The sequence below is a fragment of the Zalophus californianus genome, chromosome 5 (assembly GCF_009762305.2).
Source record: "Zalophus californianus isolate mZalCal1 chromosome 5, mZalCal1.pri.v2, whole genome shotgun sequence".
In the NCBI taxonomy this organism is placed as follows: Eukaryota; Metazoa; Chordata; class Mammalia; order Carnivora; family Otariidae; genus Zalophus; species Zalophus californianus.
The window spans coordinates 102,882,642-102,898,152 of NC_045599.1; positions in this window are offsets into that span (position 1 = coordinate 102,882,642).

A 15,511-nucleotide genomic window follows, 5' to 3' on the forward strand; every position below is an offset into this window, starting at 1 on the left:
CTCTTGTGCCCACTCTGCTTTGGTTGTCTTGTCTTTGTCTTCTCGATGAATATCATCCTGTTACTTCCATATTTCCTGCCCTCCTATCAACCAGCAGGTATTTTTTTGAATATCTAACATATGCACACACTTTTGCTAGATATTGGAGAAAATGACAGATTATTCCTTTGGTATTTGAAAAGTTTTTATATAAAGTAATCCACAGAGAAATGTGAATATTTTCCCCATTTCTATCAGATAAGGGAATTTTTCAGTAGCAAATTTATCCTCCTTTTTGTGGTATGTCATATTTTCTCACCACACACAAAAGACAAACATTGTTTTAAAGGAAATATGTTTAAGTGTTTGGTTAAAATAATTCAAAGACAAGGACAGGGTCTATGAGTACAGAGCCAAGCGGTTAGAATTTGGAAGCTATAAGAACAATTCTGGAAACAAAAGATGAACAGATGTAAAATAAAGTCACATATCTTGTCAAAAGCCTATTAATCACTGCAATCCCTTGCTTCAAATTTATAGCTCCCTAGGGGCCTACTCAAGCCAAATGGGTCAGTCTATTCCCATACAGAAAGAATTAGACATGTTATTTTTAAGAGTCCAGATTTTGACTCATAGGCGCTTCTACTTCCAACACACAATGTGGCTACAAAAAATTAACCCCACACAGTATAATATGCCTGAATTCTGTGCTGTGCTAATATTCCTGCAGTTCCCTACCCTGTGTGAGCCCTTTATATAACACTGACCGGTTGAGTCTCTGTCTCTAAGCTTGCCCTAAGCACTTGCATGTTCCTCACGAAGGCCACTTTTCTCTGCCCAAACTACCTTTTTCATGGTGACTGCTGGATCTTTCTTTCCTCATGATGAACTCCTTTTTGAGGCTCTTTGTTTGATAGAAAATCTTTTTTAGGACTGTTTTAATTTACCAGAGAATTTCTAATAACTTCTCCAAAAGGAAAGTGGTTGGTTTCCATCCCTTTCCTTCCAAAGGGATCGTTTAAAGCCATGCAAATCAACCAGCTTGCACCCCCAGCTTAGCTCAGGTGCTGTCAACATATTATATGGTTCCTGCAAGTACTGTGGGCCTCTGGATCTGGCCTCTCCTCAGGGGGACAAGTTGTTCTTAGGCTTTTCCTTTATACCAAATAAACACCATAATAATTAAGTCCAGAGAGAATTCCATGAAACTTAAAAACAGTAGGTTTTGAACAAGTAAAAGGTAATTCTCGGTTTTAAATTGGAATTAAACACGTGGAATTTTCTTGAAGCTGGGTCTCTACATAAGTTCCAAACATGATCTAGAAGATAGACTCCACATGGAGATCAGCTAAGCTTTCGAGAAATGGCTCCACAATTTGACAAAAACTGAAAAGGACAATCTGCATCACCAACAGGCAGAATGTTAAACTGAGTATGATTCAAATGGAATTAATAGTTTTGAGACCGACTTGGCACAAGATCTGTACCAAGCACTGCGCCCAGGTAAGGACAGTACCTCAGCCATGGTATTAACACTTGTGGAGTTCGAGTTGGATAATTCTAGTAATTAAGTAAATGAAACTGTAAACTGTAAAAAGGGAATAACTCCACCCATCTCAAAGTGTATTGTAGATTGTTAAAATATTAGCAGAGTAATTTGAGAAGCTTGGCATTCCACAAAAGTAAACAGGTTTCTTTACCATGAGACTTTGTGATATGTTTTCTAAATATACAAGATGATTATACAGTATACAAAGTTTTCTACATGTATAAACAGAGAAACTGTTTTATATCTGAAGCATCTTTCAATGCTGGGGAGTGATCTGCAGAACCCTCATTGGGAATTGCTCTAGTCCTTTCTTTCTCTCCAGCTATAATATTTGGGACAGAGAGAATGGCGCTGGTACAGACCCTGAGCTTGCCACTCCTGCCAGTAAAGGAGAAAGTACAGCAATATTCTAATATCCATTAACTTCTTTGCCTCATTATGCAGTTACATCCAGGTTTTGATTAATGGAAGCATTATTGGAAACAACAGTACTTGGTTCTTTTTCAGGCAGGCAGCACATTATTCCTAAAGGTGGGCACATTAATCTTTCTTACTTTGTTTACTTTTACCCTCCTTCTTCTTTATAAATGGCTACCTATGCCATTTCTGGGATATCTTTCGTTTGGATGAATTTGACCACAGGAAAATACGCTTTAATAGAGAGGGATCTACAATAAGAAGTACATCTGACTATACATATACGTACTCCTACCGTACTACAGTTGTGAGACCCAGTTTGAATAAAGCAAACTATTTCAAATTGGTGTTTTAAAAAGATGAATTTAAGTATCTTGAAAAGCCATGAATTTAATACATATGAGCTGTTATTTGGCTTGTTGCCTGGAAAAGTCAGGAAAATGCAAAATAATTAAGTTAAAGTAAGAGGACAAAGAATAGAACACCTACCTCTGACTTTGGGAACCAGAACTTCTCTTCCTGTGTGAAAACAGGAGCCTCTGAGTGTCAGGTTGTGGAGAAGCAGGTGTTGCTATAAATCAAACAAGTGAAAAGCTGGGGAGAAACTTAGGGACAATCTAGACTAAAGCATTCTCATAAAGAATGAAAAATCTAAGACTTCTTTGGGCATGTTTAGGGAGAATGCCTGGGATTACTCACAGGTATAAAAATGCATTCTAATGCTCAGTAAATTGCTCTTTTCTTGAAGGATTTGTTGTCCCATTTCTCTGGTGCTAGAGACCCAGGTCCTTCTTCAATCAGTTCTGCACCATGCCTTCTAATTTTGGTAAATGTCATAATCATCTCTCGAATGGCACTAACCCTCAACCAAGGACTCACTTTTTGACAGCTCTCTCTTCCTCAATACTTACACAGTGCATCCTCAGGGCCTATTGGCTCAGCTTTCAAAATATACCCTTTAAAATATAGCCATCTTGACTGATGACACCATATTACATATCTTTCTCAGACTTTTTCCAATTGATCTTCATGCTTTCATGGTTTATGCAAAACAGTTTGATGTTTTGAGCTGTGAAGTGCCATGATCTGGTTTCTATGTTAAGGAACACATCTACCTGCTGAGTAAACTCTTGTCTGAAGAAGGCAAGATACTCCAAGAAGCAGGGAACCAGTTAGGGGACTATGGTTATAATCCAAGTGAGAGATAGTGGTGACTTAGACTAAGGTGCAGATGTAAAGGTGGAGAGAGGGGGTCAGGTTTGTGATAGACAGAACTTAATGATGGATCAGATATGTGGTATAAGAGAAAGAGAGGAGTGAAGATTGACTAATATTTTAGGGCCGAAGCACAAAATAATTATACATGTATATTGTGAGATTCAGTGATGCATATATAAGGCTATCTCAAGGGAGAAGTAAGGACCGAACATAAAAACATGGGAGTTATCCATGAGTGAAAAGGTAATATTTAAAACCATAGACAATGGGTGTACATAGAGAAAGAAGAGGATCTAGGACTGAGCTCTATTCTAAAAGAGGAAGAAGATCCAGCCACAAAAATGAGAAAGGAACAGCAAGGGAAAAGCAGATATTTTCAAAGTCAACTGAAGTCCCTATGTCAAGAGGCGGAAGTGATCTAACAGTGCCAAATGCTACTGAGACATTGAGTAATGTGAGGACATGACATGAGTGATTTCTGTGGGATGATGAGATCCTGAGTGGTAAGGGTTCAAAGGAGATGAGAGGAGAAAGAAGAGATAGGGAGCTGCTCTTCACAGTAATGGATAATAGAGAAATAGGGCAGAAGTTGAAGAAAGATGTGACAGGGAAGGAATGTTTTTTGTTTTGTTTATATTTCTTAAGTTGGGAAAAGTTAGAAAGTTTATAAATTGGTGGCAATAACACAGTAAAGAGAAGAACTCTGATAATGAAGGAGAGCAAGGGGTAAACAAAGGAACAATCTCCTTGAGTAGTATATACTCAGATTTGGGAACCAGTACACATAGGAGGGGGTTGATATCAGGAGCAGGGACAGATCACTATTGTAATAAAACATGGCTACAAAAGCTGGAAGGCTGATAGATTTGCCAGTGGAAATTCTCTTCGGATTGCTTCTATTTTCTCCCTGAAATAAAAAGCAGGATCATCAGATGTAAGTGAATGGTGAGGGGAGTGTATTGGAAGCTTGAAGAAAAAGAAGATTTGAAGTGGACCTCTCAGAGAATGATAAAGTACATTGGCCAGGAAAACATATTAGAATTACCAGGCATTGCCAAGGGTTCATGAAGTTTATGGTCATATTTCTGGATTTTGCCTTCATTCTCCAGCAAACTTAATCTGTTTGTGCCAAAATGGATACCTGCTTCTCTTAGCTTGCATCCTATCACCTTAGCAAATCCAGTGGAAAGAAAAAGCCTCTTTCCCTAGAGTTCAGTAATAATCTGAGTGAGTTCTCATCTTTGGACTTCAGCCTTTGCTCAGGCTTGATCTCATTGCTGTGGTTGTGGGGGATGCTGTGCTCTGCTTAGCTGGGCCATGTGTCTGCCCAGGAGCCAGGGGTTGGGGAGGCTTCAGACCCATTCAAACAGAAGGATATGATGGGGAAGGATAGCTTCCCAAAGAAAATCATAGTACATGTTACCATATAAAGAAGGAATAGAGATTATGCAGGCAAAACAGTCAACATCCACCACTATATATCACTGGTATATCATTTCCTGGAAAATTTGCAGGGTGTGGTGGGGGAAGGTGTCAAGCATCATAAATGGCCTCTAAGAACGCTTTCCATTCTAATAATTTTTGATTCCCTAGTTTTGAAACTCCCAAACTGGGCACATTTGGCTGAGGAAGGGAATGACCCAACAATCACTGTGTTGATGATTTTCATCAATCTTCAATCAATCTTTCATCAAATATTCACCAGCTACTCTTTTTTTTTTTAAAGATTTTATTTATTTATTTGAGAGAGAGAATGAGAGACAGAGAGCATGAGAGGGAGGAGGGTGAGAAGGAGAAGCAGACTCCCCGCCGAGCAGGGAGCCCGATGTGGGACTCGATCCCGGGACTCCAGGATCATGACCTGAGCTGAAGGCAGTCGCTTAACCAACTGAGCCACCCAGGCGCCCCTCACCAGCTACTCTTATTCAGTACATTTTCAACCTTCTAATATGCAAGCTCTTCCTGCAGCCCTCAGTCTTTCTTTGCTATACAACCACTATTTTCTTCAGAACTTTTTTATACCTGTCATTTGCATTGAATTTTACTTACAGAGTTCCCCGTATTAAAAACAAAAGATTCATTTTTAACACTTTCTGCACCATCACCATATGAAAACAGTTAATGTTTTTATTTAGTTCTAACTATATATGTGTTAAAAAAAAATGACCTTCCTACCAATTTTGTTGTGGATTTGTATTCTCAGTATCTGCACAATCACATGAGTTGCTATGGTAATATTGTAAAATTATTCCAAATCACAAGGCTTCCCTGAAACCATGCATGTTGGATTTGAAAATAACGTTGCTGGAAACCCTGCATTTCAGATAAGAAAGTCCCAGATAAGCAGAGACTCTTAACTGGCTTTGCTGTCCTGATTTTTCTCCTCAACTTACCATCAAGTTCTTGATTTTGGGTGATAACAACCAGCATAAAGAAAAATGATTCCCTGTTCACCAAAAAATAAATCAGTTTTGAAAGAGAGCTATACCAATTAGAAAGAATCCTATTAACCAAACATAAAATATATTTTATTTCCTCTTCTGCCACATACAAACTTATACAACCCTGGGCAAATCACTTGCTATGCTTTAATTTGCTCATCTACAAAATGGGGATGAAAATATTAAACCACCTTTTAGGCTTATTAAAATGTATTTTTATTGTGCTAAGAACATTTATATGAAATCTACCCTCTTAACAAATTTTTAAGTGTATAATTCTGTATTATTAACTATAGATACAATGATGCATAGCATATCTCTAGAATTTACTAATCTAGCATAACTGAAACTTCATACACATTGAACTACAATTCCCCATTTCTCCTTTCCTGCTGTCCCTGGCCACCACCATTCTACTTTCTGTTTCTGTGAGTTTGACTATTTTAGATACCTCATGTAAATGGAATCATATAATACTTTTCCTTTTGTTACTGGCTTGTTTCCCTTAGCATGATGTCCTTCAAGTTCATCCAGCATTATTCATAATAGTTGAGATATGGAAACAACCTAAATGTCCATCAACAGATGAATAGATAAAGAAAATGTGGTATATACATACAATGGAATATTATTCAGCCTTAACAAAGAAGAAAATCCTATTATGTGCAATGACATGGGTGAACCTAGAGGACATTACACTAGGATTATTAGAATTTTAAAAAGATAAAGCATACATAAGTTGTCAACACAGTGTTTGCTACTGAATAATGATTTGTCCCTTCCCTTTCTATCTGCCCAACTCTTATAGCACAAAGATATCACAGGTGTGCTTTACCAAGCTCACTTCTGTGCTCTTGGCAGTTCATTCCCCCATCTGCCAGCTAGAAGCCAAAACAAATGGTTCATTTTGGACTACCCCTCTAAGCCAAGAGGCAGGACATAGAGAGGGAATTGTTCTGTGAAATTTATCATGAATGGTTGTTACTTTAAGTCCAATCCCCTGGAAGCAGAGCCTAAAATGGTAATTTATATACAAGTGAGCCACTGAGGGAAGGCTCTCAGGCAAACTCAGTTTGCAAGTTAAGAAGCAAGATCAGGTAGAGGAAGATGCTAGGCAGACTCAGCCTGATCCCACAGGGAACTCCACAGCCACAATGGCACTACCGAAACATCCCACCTTGGAGAAGAGAGCAAGCTTTTATTCCTCCATGAATGTTAGTCGTTAGCTGAGAGCTGCACCTGTGGTTGGGGCAGGGGGTGGGATGTTGGCATATCCACCCAGGTGTCCCTGAGGAAGGTGGCTTCTATTGCCCTAGGGCAAATTTCTGAAGAAAAGTTTGCAGCTATGAGTCAGCCGTCAACACATAGCAGCTGGGCCCAGTAAAGGGGATCTGGGCTTAATCAGATTATTTCACTTTTTTCTCTTTTACATTCTCAGTCACTAAACAAATCACTCCCCATTGTCCCTACCAATGTCATTCAGTAGAAATTACTATTAGGCTTGGGATAATTGAGGGATGAAGTATGGTGACATTATGGTGCCAAAGTAATAATTGTAGTGAGATTTGTTTTTCTAGAAAGAATGTTGTCTAAAACTTCACTGATGGATATCACCACCAGGACCACCATTTACTTGTGAGTAACTATTATGTGTCTGAAACTGTTTTTTTAATACAATAATGTATATAATATATATAATAACATATACAAAATAAGCAGTTTCTGACACAAAATAGTACAATTTTATGTATAGTAGTGTACAATAAATGTACAATTTTATATACAGTAATGTACATAAAACATTATGTCATTTGATCTTCACAGTAAACTGACCAAGGCCATATAGACTTTGAGACAGAACCAGAGTCCAAATCCTGGTCCAGATGATGACTCTGGAGTTGAAACTCCTTACTGTTGTATGACATTTCCTTGTTTCTTGAGGACAGAGCATATAGTCCTCTGCACTTGCCCTTCCAGGCATTTATATGACAAGCATTCATGTGATAATGCACTGGAGAGGGCACACATGGAAAGAAAAAGAGAGAGACAGACCTGGGTGTCTCAGTCGTTAAACGTCTGCCTTCGGCTCAGGTCATGATCCCAGGGTCCTAGGATCGAGCCCTGCATCTGGCTCCCAGCTCCGTGGGAAGCCTGCTTCTCCTTCTCCCACTTCCCCTGCTTGTGTTCCTTCTCTCGCTGTGTCTCTCTCTGTCACATAAATAAATAAAATCTTTTAAAAAATAAATAAATAAAAATGGTTAAAAAACAAAAGAGCAACTACCATTAAAGGAACAAACAAACAAAAACACTGCCTTACTAAGACCACCAATACCATGTGGTGATTAGGAGCATTGACTTACAGGTTCATAACTAAATGATTATCATCTGGGACTAAATATCTATATTTGATGACTTTCTCACACTCCTTAGATTTGGTACTTTAAAAATTTTTTATTTATTTATTTGTCAGAGAGAGAAAGAGAGCATAAGCAGGGGAAGCAGCAGGCAAAGGGAGAAGCAGCTTTCCCTCTGAGCAAGGAGCCCGAAGACTTGATCCCAGGATGCTGGGATCATGAGCTGAGCTGAAGGCAGACGCTTAATTGACTGAGCCACTCAGGTGTCCCATCACTTCTTGGATTTGGAAAGTGGCATTGCCCTGGCTTCTTAGCCCTGATCCCTAGCTTAACTCAGAAAATGTATTTATTCAATGAAACAAGGCAGCTCCAAGCTGTCTAGCTTTGAGGCAGGACACAGGGGAAGGAGCCTCCTTTACTCAAGATTCTCTGTAGGGAAGCAAAGTTTTGAAGTTGACCTCAAGAGCCAGAGTAGACCGGTAGAAGCATTTGCATTCCCAGCGAGACTCTGCTCAAGTTGTGCATCAAACATTCTCTGCTCTCTTTTTCCCTCTTGAACAATAAGGGACCCAATCAGTCTCCTTGAAAAGCCCTGTTGGAAGACGCTTTCTCCTAAGTTACCCAGCTTCAATCTCATCTTCAATCCTTTCATAGAATGTGGAAATTCCTTTCAACTTGAGGATTTAAAAGGAAAACTTTGACCTAAAGTTATCCCCACTGAGGCAGGCAAGACAATGAGTTCCCTGCCCCACCCCCAACCTTAACTAAAGCTTTTTGCCTGATTACTGGCAGAAATGATAAGAAAAAAGACTTCCTAAGTGGGTTGGGAGCCTCTGCTTAATTTTCAGTTTGACAATATTTGGGAAATGAGGATATATTTTTCTGACAAATAAAAGTCAAGGGTATTTACAAATCATTAACCAGAGACTCTGATAAACTATACATTTATAAGTAGCTCCTAGTCAACTAATCCCTCTTGGTTTTCAGGAGTATGTAGTTAGGAAAACTTTCTCTGCTTTGTTGTTCCTTTGCTTGTTGGTGATAAATTATTAATGTGACTCTGATATACTAAGGAGGGTTCCTGACATTTTTCCTGCTCCTTCTCCAGAGGCATCATGCTGAGATGAGTTTGCCTACGGAAACTTCATTTGATTATTTATGCATTTATTGAGCACCTATTATCTGTCAGGCTATAAGGAATACAGCCATAGAAAACAGTCTTTGCTTTCAAGGAGCAGAGACAAAGAATTAATTACAATGCTCTGTGTTAAATGATAGAGGAAGAATATGCTCTATGAGCACAGAGAACAAGGCCTTGAGCATCTCATCTAAGCTAGTTACAGACAGATACCAGGGATCTGGGCAAAGAAGAGAAAAGATTGAGGTGGACTCTAAAGTATAGGTGAGATTTCAATAGCTAAGAGGCTTTAAGAACATGAGAAAGAGACTTGGAGGTGGGAATGAAGGCAGAATATGCCAAAAGCCACAAAGAAACTCCTGGTTAGAACAATGCTGGATGCAAGTTACTGAATGTTTAGTAAGTACCAGGTATTAGGCATAGTTCCATGCACACATTGACCCATTTAATTGACCTGCAAACTCTATCAGTTAGGAATAGGTAGGTGGCAAGCAACAGAAAATCCAGCTCTGTGAGACTTAATTACAATAGAGAATTGAGGGATTCATGTAACTCAACAGTCCAAAAGTACATCTTGGGTATGAGGAAGCTGACTCACTTTTGCAAGCAATTGGGGGAAGGGAGCCAGATATACCCTCCATCCGGAATGATAATACTTCGTTTTTTCCGCCATCTTTTAACACCCTGCTTAGTTTCATATCTTGACTCTTCCGTTACCTAGCTGGGTGGCCTTGGGAAAGTTACTTAACTTCTCTGTGCCTCAGTTTCCTCACCAGCAAATGAAAATGATAATAATTGAATCTGCCTTATGAGGTAATTCCATGATTCCATACATTAATTCACATAAAGCACTTCGAAAAGTGTCTGGCACAAAGTAAGTACAAAATAAATATTAGCAGCTATTAAATGTATTAACTCAACCCAGAGGTGGTTTTGTTTTGTTTTGTTTTTTGTTTTGTTTTACTGACCCAGAGAAATAAATCAAGCTCCCTATCATCTGACATTGGAAAAAACCACAGACCTCTATTAACTGACACATCTCTCCATGAGAATCATCATGCCTATCAAGGATCCAGAAGAACTGCAAGAACTTGCAGGGTTATAGAATTACTGAGAAAAGATCCTACTGTATGCACTATGATTGTATTATTAAATGTATTCTCTAAAGTTTTCATGTTTATGAATAGAAAACCAGCACTGTAGGCCAAATTAACCAATTTCTGGGTGTGTGAGACTATTCTTCAAGATTCTTAGCTGTACCTCAATTTCCTCATGTATATAGGTAAGGAGTTCAACTAGAAAATCTTGAGAAATTCTTTTCAGTGATAATGTCCTTTGGCCCTAACAATATGTGTATGAGCTATGAGGACTAGAAGCTCCATATAAATAGATGTTTCAATCATTCAACAAATATTGACTGTCTATATGCCTGTCACTGTAATAGGTGCCAGGGATACATTAATAAAAAAAAAAAAAAACCTGGTGAGTGCCTTTAGGGAGCTCATGGACTAGTGAGGTAAGAGTACACAAACGACTATGATATATTGTGCACAAGAGTTTGGGATGATCAAGAACTACTGACTCTTTGACCTGGATGGAAAAAAGAATCAGAGAATATTTAGTTCAGCCACCATGATTTAGAAACAGAGGCCAGAGAAGAGTTTTGGGAGAGTTTAAATAACAGAAAGATAAGGTTGTATTAGAATTGGGATGCTATAATAGACTCCCTTTTTTAAGTGAAGACAAATCTACTCTGGTGAAAATTCTCTTCAGAACTAAGGCATTGCTGTAAGTGATGCTTCAGTCTTCTGTCTTATCCGTTAGTCTTGTCTGGGCTACCTAGCAATAGTCTGTCCTCTATTCTGATCATAGAATGCTTTTAGCCTTATCCCTGCCTGATATATAGAATCTATATAATTTTTGTATTCAGATGACATGGTAAAGCTGAACATAAAGAAGGATCCAATCTATGATTTAGGCATCAAGATGTCCAGGCAAGCCCAATCCTTCAGGGTTTATCCACAAGTGCTAAAAATTGGAAGATGCCAAGGGCAAAATGGAAAACAAGAAAACGACACTAGGAATTGGTGCACAGACACATTCCCCCCACCCAAAGAATGCACTGATGATGTTTCCTCATCTCAGTTTTATGAAGTATAGGTGGTCATGGTGGTGTGTTGAAAGCTAATTGGCATGTATGTGTTGAAAAAATGGAACCATTTCATTCATGCATGCATTCAACAAATAGCCACAGAACACCAGCTGTGGACCAGTCATATACTACATACTTGTTATACCATAAGACATAGACATGGCATAAGACATGGCATACAAGATCCCTGCCCTCAGAAAGTTTATAATCCAGTGAGAAAATAGATAACAAATGAGGAAACAATAAATAAACACAAATGTTCCTATGCTTTTTTTATGATTACCAAAACTTGAAAGCAATCAAGATGTCCATCTGTAGGTGAGTGGATAAATAAACTGTGATACATCCAAACAATAGAATACTATTATTCAGTGCTGAAGAGAAATGAATAATCAAGCCATGAAAAGACATGGAGGAAGCTTAAGTGTATATTACTAAGTGAAAGAAGCCAATCTGAAAAAGACTCTATACTATATGATTTCAACTATATGACCTTCTGGAAAAGGTAAGACAGTAAAAATATTAGTGGTTGCAGAGGTTGGGTGAAAGCAGGGAGTTGAATAGGTAGAGCACAGAGGAGTTTTAGGGTGATGAAACTAGTCTGTTTGCTAGCAACACATAAAATTATCCATTTGTCAAAAACCACGAAATGTGTAACACTTAGGGTGAACCCTAATGTAAGCTATGTACTTTAGATGGTAATAATGTATCAAAGTAGGTTCATCAATGGTAACAAATGAACAACTCTGGTGTGGGGTGTTAAGAGTGGGGGAGCCTGTGCATGTGTGTGGGGGGGAGGGTATATGGGAGCTCTCTTTACTGTCCATTCAATTTTGCTATGAACCTAAAACTACTCTGGAAAAATAAAGCTTATAATTTTTTAAAAAAGAACAAATTATTTACCCATACATGAATCAGAGAGAGTACATGATGTTAGAAAAGGCTCAGCTGTGGGAATGTGTATGGATGTTTAAGGAATAAGGAAAAACTGTGTGGCTGGAGTAGAGGCTAATCAAGGGGATCAGTGAAGTTAGTAAGTGTTCAACATGTGTTAACCATTATTATTATTACAGAATTAATAGGCTTTTTAATTCCTTTTGGAATTTTTCTATCTGCCAGATAAGTATTATTTCATGGCAATTGAAAAAAATTGAGATTTTTATACCAAAATGGAAAATAGTCCCAGGTGCCTATAAGTGACTGAGCAGAGAGAGAGCAAACAGAATGGTGAAAAGATATAAAAGTCAAACTTCAGTGACTTCAAAATTTTGCCTAGAGATGGTCTTAGGAATATCTATAAATTTAATTTGAAGCAATACTTCTTAACTTGAAATTCTAAGCAAATTTGTAATTGTCATCCATATATACACATTCCTTTTTTTCTGGAAAGAATAGCAGTATTTTTCCTTAGATTCTTCAAAAGACAGTTATACTTTATTTTTAAAACTTTTGTGGCATCTACTCTTTATAACTGAAGGGCCAGCTATCATGGTTTTCTTTGGGGAAGCCCTTAAACATAGAACATTGGCCCTAGGTGGTCATTTAAAGTCTCTCTACTGTACAGTTTACACAAAAGTAAATCAAGACCAGGAGAAAGGAAGGAACAAGGTGAAGTTTATATAGCTACTTAATGGTAGACCGTGGCATTAAAACCTGGAGCTGTAACTCCCTGTTGACCACCCTTTTTGTACACCAGACAAACATGCTTCCCCAGGCAAACCCTCCAGCTCCTGACAATGGCATGTTTCCCACTGTGCTGCCTGTAAAGGTAAGGATCATTAGTAATTTATTTATGAAGATAGAAAAATCTTGAGATGAAACCAAGAGTGGTTCTGTGAAAGAAAAAGAAAAATGATCATTGAAAATGATACATTCTTTGATATCTATTTCTCTGATAAATACTTACTGAGCACCTAAAGTCTACCAGGCACCGTGTTAGGTTGGCCTCGTGTAGCGATAGTTCATAAGATGTTCACAGACCCTGGCCTCATGGAAATTATAGTAGAACAAGGAAAAAAGGATATTAAACAAGAAGTTATAATTACAATGAATGTCATAAAGAAGAAATGTGACGTGTGAATGGAATCATAAAAGAGTTCTAACCTGAATTGAGAGGTCAGAAGAAATAATATTTAAAAGGAATTTTGAAGAATAAATGGACATCAGCTGATGAAAGAGGGTGGGGCAATGGAGCAAAGGACACTTTCAGTTGGAGGGATCAGCATGTGTAAAGGACAAGAAGAAAATCTTGTTACTTTTAGACATCTGAAGGAAGCCCAGTGTAGCTCAGGTATTGTACATGAAGGGAGAGTGGCAGAGATGAGCCTAAAGAAGCAGACTGGGTCAAATCATTCAAGACCCTTGAAGCCATATTAGAGATGTAGCTCATTACCAGAGAGAAGACATTAAAAGGTTTGAAACAGAAAAGTAACATGACATCACCTGCTCCCTTTAGGTGGAGAGCTGCAGGATTCCAGGGATAAGTTAAAGTCAAAATCAATAGGATTTGGTGTTAAATTAGATGCAGGAGCACAAGTAAAAAGGGAAAACCAAAGGTGATGCCTTGGTTTCTGTCAAAGAATAGAGGAGGGGCTGGTTGGCAGGAGGAAGATACATCTAAATAAATGGTAAGCAAGGATCTGAAGACATGCTACTGTTTATTGTGTAGACTTTGAGCATTCCTAGAAGACAGTGATGACCAGAACTCTAAGCTGTCACATACAGATATTCCTGGATAAAAGCAGGGAAAGTGATAACCATTGGCCCTAGATATGCTCAGGTTTTTTTGCCCTAGGCCCTTGGAGTACTGTTGCCAAGAGATACTGAGAAGCTGGTGACATTTCCTGGTGAGTTCTAGTATCACTTTTATCAATTACCCAGTACCCTCTCAATTCAGACAATCTATCTCTAGATCCTACATGCATTCAAAAGTGACACTGAATGAGAACATCATTCATTCATTTATTCATTCATTCAACATATATTTATTGATCTCTGCCATGTTCCTAGCCCTGTCTGGATCTAAAGATACAGCTAATCACACAGCTGAGGTATTTGGGTTTTAATCTATTTGAAGTCAGTAGCTCCTGGAGCTGATTTAACACATCTAGACTGTAAAAATTAGACAGAAAAAACAATGGTTTATATTTATGCACCAATTATTAGCTGAATAATCTTGTAGGCTAGTATGGCTTGGAGGTCCTTGCATCTCTGCTTTTCACTTTTTGAAGTATGGAAATGATAAACTCAATAAAAAACCACCTACAGAATGGATGACAAGTCCTCAAAGACTTATTTCTAATTAAAACCAAGTAAGGAAAAGGGCTTGTATCTCTAGATCGATAGAATATTCTCTACTGGCTAATTTACTGTGTGCCCTGTAAATCCTTCTTGCCTACAAAAAGCCATCCTTCCAGCCTATTCAAAGGTTGTGTCATTTCCCTTTTAGGCATATAACAGTTGAGTAGCTTGAAAGTGTGAATAATGGATGCCTTTCATGTAACAATTGGATCATTTCAAGAAACGACCTCAATAAATACTCACTGAGCATCTTCTCTATGTAAACCAATGTATGTGTGGAAATTTTGAAAAGAATAAGTTTCCCTATTTCCAGAATCTTATCATCTCTTCAGTAAAAGTATAATGAGAAAATAATTAGCTCTAAAACAAGGCAGAGTATAACATACTGGTGTGGGTAGAGGGAAGAGTTCTCGCTTTCGCAGGAAGAAGTTGACATCTGATCCACTCTCGAGAAGAAAGCAGCATTGGAATGAACAACTTTATCCTGTCTCTCCATCTCCAATCCAAATGGATTATTCATCTTTCCTCATAGGAAAGATAACTTATCCATTGCTGATCTCAGAGAAATCTGGGTAGGGAGGAAAAGGCCACTGCTTTTATTTATTTATTTTTGTTTTTTTTTTAAGTTTTTATTTAAATTCCCATTAGTTGACATACAGTGTAATATCAGTATGATGTGTACAATGTAGAGATTCAACACTTCCATCCGACACCCACTGCTCATCACAGCAAGTGCCCTCCTTAATTCCCATGCCTTATTTAACCAGTCCCTCCACCCACCTCCACTCCGGTAGCCATCAGTTTGTTCTCTATGGTTAAGACTGTTTTGTGGTTGCCTCTCTTTTGTTGTTGTTGTTCCCTTTGCTCATTTGCTTTGTTTCTTAAACTCCACATATGATTGAAACCATATGGTATCTTTCTCCGACTTATTTCACTTAGCATAAGAATCTCTAGTTCCATCCA